We start from the raw sequence: 4,609 nt of genomic DNA, 5'->3' as shown, positions 1-4,609 counted from the left end.
TGCTGGAACTAGAGGTGTGTGCGACCATGCCTGGCTATTTTTATTTTTTGAGATGAGATCTCACTAAATTGCTCAATTGCTCAAGGCTGTGCTTGAATTTACGGTCCTCTTGCCTCAGCCTCCCAGAGTGCTAGGAATAAATGTGTGCACCATCACATCCAGTTGGAATACTTGTATAAAAAGAAATTTCTCATTTACTATATGGCAAGCTTGAGATACAGTGTGTAGACATCTGCATCGTTAACTCTAATTCATCTTCTCCTTTCCTCTTCCTCCTCCTGCTCTTCCTCTCCCTCCTCCTCCTCCTCCTTTTCCTTCTTTTTTAAAGAACTGGAGAGTGGACCCAGGGGCTCTCTGTCACTGAGCTGTATCCCCAGTTCTTTTTAAATTTTTCATGTTGACACAGGGTCTTGCTAAGTTGCTGAGGTGGAACTCAAACTCGTGACCCTTCTTTTTGTGTTTGCTTTGTTTTGAGCCAGTCTCACAAGGTAGTTCAGGCTGGCCCTGGACTCACTGTGTAGCCCAGGCTAACTTCAAACTTGCTGTGATCTTCCTGCTACTAGCTGGGATTACAGGTGTGCACCGTCACATCAGGTTTGCATTCTTTAGTAGATTAGTAAGCTTTCCTGTTGGTGGGACCAAAAAAACTGACACCTGAAAATTAAAAGAGAGATTTATGTTGATTCATGGTTTCAGGGAGTCCAGTCCATGGCTGGCTGGCTGGCTCCAAGGCAGAAACATCATGGCAGAAGGACCTGGAGGACAGCTGCTTGCCTCACATGGGGCAGGAAGCAGAGCGAAGGGGAAGGTCCAGAGAGGAAGGAGACAGCACCAGAGATAATCTTCAAGGTCACTCTGTGCGACCCATTCCTGCAACTAGGCCCTATCTTTTTTTTTTTCTGTCTTTTTGAGACAGGGCCTCACTATGCAGTTCAGGCCGGCCTTTAGCTCACTTTGTAGCCCAGGCTGGTCACAAACTTGCAAGGATCCTCCTGCTTCAGCCTCCCAAGTGCTGGGATTACAGGCGTGTGCCACCATGCCGGATAGGCCCCATTTTATAAGAGCTCATTTAGCTAGGATCTGGTCAGTGTGTTACCCACTGATGAGGTTAGAGCCTTTCCAATCTGATCACCTCTGCAGGAGTCCTGCAATCCCATCAAGCTGACAACCAAGACTGACTGGCATACTTCTCAATTTTGAAGACTTTGAGTTGATTCCCACGTAGCTTTCAGAAGTGATGCATTAGGATGTTTGGTCATGTGCGTGTGCTTAGCCCCTGCACTGGGTCAAGCTTTCCACTGGTGTTTCCAGCAGGGGCTGGAATGCGCTTGGAGCAGTACATCCGCAGCGAGTCCTGGCCGGCGCTACACTTGGGCAAGTCACCTGGAACTTACGAGCTGGCAGTTTAGTCCCCAGAGTCACAGTGAAGGGTGTTGGGAAGCGGAGCATCTGGGAGGTGGTTAGGATGAGACCAGGTCTTCAGGGTAGGGACTCAGGGTGGCCCCGTAGAGAAGGAAGAGGGAACTGAGCCAGCCCACCTGCTCACTCACCATGTGTTGCCCTCCATCAGTTTATTTGATTTATTTATTTTTTGGTGCTGGGAATCTACCTCACAACCTTGCGCTGCCATGCAGGCGTTGTGCCGCTGAGCTATATCTCCGGGCCCCTCCACCAGTTTATGCGTCAGCCGGTGAATGCTTTGGACCTCCCAGCCTCCAGAACTGTGTGCCAAATAAACCTCTATTCCTTATAAGTTACCTGGCCCCAGGTATTTTGTCATGGCAACAGAAAGTGGATGAAGGCAGCCAGCGCATCTGAGCTCCCAAATTAACGTTGGGAGCCTGGTTTCTGACGGTGGGAGAAGGAAATTAGAAAGAAGTCAGGGGCCCGGGAGAAGACTTGGTGCTGGATTTGAATTAGGGCTGTTGACATTCATTTGTGGTTTTCATGACAGCTGGGTCAGGGTTAGAGATGCAATTCAGTGACTGAGCCCTCGCCTAGCATGTGCAAGGCCCTGGATATGATCCCTAGCACTGCAAAAATAAAATAAAATAAAATAAAATAAAGGTAGGTGGGTGAGTGATGAGACAGAAATGTAAATGCCTCTATTTAGGTACATGCATGCATATGTATTGTGAGGAGAAAGCCAAGGACTACTGATAGCGTAGTGGCAGCGAACACATTTCTCTCCCAGAGCTTGATTTCTAAACCTGCCATTCCCTACCAAAAGGAACCAGGCGTTCTTGGAGAAATGCCTGATGCCCAGGCAGGGCCGGGGCCAAATACAAGAGAAGTCTGCCTGGAATGCCTCGTTGAGCCAGTAAGTAAAGGATGTGTTTCAAGGTGGAACTGGACCATCCTCCACTGGCAGCAATCAGAATAATGTGTACTTCAGACGAGAGGCGTGGATGAATGTTAAATTGGTGGGCAAATATGTGTGGAGAAATACGATGTTTATTTAGTTTCAAAATATCTTCCAAGAGCGCTTACTGACAAGTTCCATGTGCTAACCCACGGTGGAGAAGCTGGTGGGTACCATTTCAACCAAGATAGCACAATCAGTAATGAAAAAGTCCACATCATATACATCCTAAGAATAAGTATTATTTCTGTATTTCTTGCCACAAATCTACAATCATGAGGAAATCTTAGGTGAATCCAAGGAGAGAGACTTTCTACAAAATCGCTAGCCTATAATTCTCCAAAGTGTCAAGATCATACAGGCAGCAAAAGATTGAGGCACTGTCCCAGATAAAAGGAGACTAAATTAGAGGAATAAAAGCAAAATACAGGGCTAGGGATTTAGCTCAGCAGCACAGCTCCTGCCTGGTAAGCACAAGGTCGTGAGTTTGATTCCTGGTACTGGAAGAAAAAACAAAAAACCAAAAAGGTAATATTAAAAAAAAAGCAAAATACAACATATGAACTAGGGATGGATTTCAGATCTTTAAAGACTTTTTGGGGTGGGCTGGGGATTTAGCTCAGTGGCATAGCGCTTGCCTGGTAAGCAGAAGGTCTTGAGTTCAATTCCCGGTACCAGGAAAAAAACCAAAAAAACAAACAAACAAAAAGACTTTATGGGAAACTGAATGGAATTTGGGAATCTTATGGTAATATTGGCTCTATAATAACTTTCTGATTTTGAAGGTTGTACTATGATTATGTGTAAAAGTATGCTTATATATTTTGTATTAAGTGTTCATGGGACAACATGTCTATAATTCAAGGGTTTTTTGGGGGAGTAGGTTTCTTTTTAATTTGTTTGTGTATTTGTTTTGGTCTTATTGAGACAGGGTTTTGCTATGCAGTTCATGCTGGCCTTAAACTCACAGCAATCCTCCTGCCTCAGCCTACTGATTGCTAGGATTACAGGCATACACCGCCATGCCTGGCTTGGGGGAAGTTTTTGAGACAGGGTCTCACTATGTAGTTCAAGCTGATCTTGAGCTCACTATGTAGCCCCGGCTTGCCTGGAACTCTTAGTGGTCCTCCTGCCTCAGCTTCCCATGTGCTGGGATTACAGGCATCCGCCACCATACCCAGCTATAATTTAATACTCAAAGGAGCCAGCAATGTAAAAATATATATATAGAACCTGGGAAAAGAATTTATAGGAACTCTCTGTGTATCACATCTGCAACTTTTATGTAAGTTCAAACTCACTTTAAAATAAAAATTTAAAAATGCTTGCATTTAAACATATTTGATGTAGGCCAGGTGTGGTGGCGCACACTGGTAATCCCAGCACTCGGGAGGCTGAGGCAGGAGGATCGTTGTGAGTTCGAGATCAGCCTGGGCTACGAAGTGAGCTCAAGGCCAGCCTGAACTGCATAGTGAGACCCTGTCTCAAAAAGACAACAAAACAAAACAAAACAAAACAAACAAACCATATCTGATGTATTTTGATCTGCTGCAAATAACATTTTAAAGCCTAATTGAGTCAGGCATAGGGGCACACACCAGTAATCCCAGACTCTGGGAGGCTGAGGCAGGGGGATTACAAGTTCAAACCCAATTTGAGGAATTTGGCTACTTAGCAATACTCTATCTTGTCCAGCATGAGCAAGACTCATGGGTTTGATCCTCGTTACTACAAAGAAAAAATGAAATTTATTCAGAAATGGCATTGCAGGAGAATGCACATGCCATTGTAGAGGATATGTGATTTCAAAGGGCTTGAGAGAACAGAAGCTTTCAAAGTCAAAATGAGGAGAATTATGTAAGTTATTTTGAACCACTTATCTTTGGCTACAAGGATTAATAACATGAGTAGTGTCAGCCCAAGGTTACACGGATGATTTTAGGGCCACGACCTCCCACAAGTATTTTTGCATAAGGTTGTGATGTCTTTCCGAGGTTTGTGTGACAGTTTATCTCAAGCTTTTTGAAATGAGTGCCTCTCATTCTTAACTTTTCAGGTTTATTTTTCATTTCTGCTGTTTTTAGTCACAAAAGTGACTCTATTTTGTTTCTAACGGCTTTCATGATCCATGATTAATCTCTGTAAAACGTTGTGACTTATCTTTCCATTTAAAAATAGAAGCTGCCAGCCTTGGTGGTGCACACCTGTAATCCCAGCACTCAGGAGGCTGAGGCAGGAGGATCGTTG

General features: G+C 44.5%; 1 protein-coding gene across 3 annotated transcripts in view; it reads left to right on the top strand.

Annotated features, from left to right (window-relative positions):
* The window catches only part of March2 (membrane-associated ring finger (C3HC4) 2, E3 ubiquitin protein ligase), a 21,458-nt gene that overhangs the window by 175 nt on the left and 16,674 nt on the right, over window positions 1–4,609 (top strand). For all 3 annotated transcript variants that reach the window (XM_013509139.1, XM_013509142.1, XM_005413127.2), the window contains exon 2: window positions 2,267–2,277. The gene's annotated coding sequence lies outside the window, so the exon portion shown is untranslated. The remainder of the gene's footprint in view (window positions 1–2,266; window positions 2,278–4,609) is intronic.

The sequence above is a fragment of the Chinchilla lanigera genome, unplaced genomic scaffold (genome assembly GCF_000276665.1).
Source record: "Chinchilla lanigera isolate Chin_1 unplaced genomic scaffold, ChiLan1.0 scaffold00162, whole genome shotgun sequence".
In the NCBI taxonomy this organism is placed as follows: Eukaryota; Metazoa; Chordata; class Mammalia; order Rodentia; family Chinchillidae; genus Chinchilla; species Chinchilla lanigera.
This window is presented reverse-complemented; position numbering and strand designations above follow the sequence as displayed.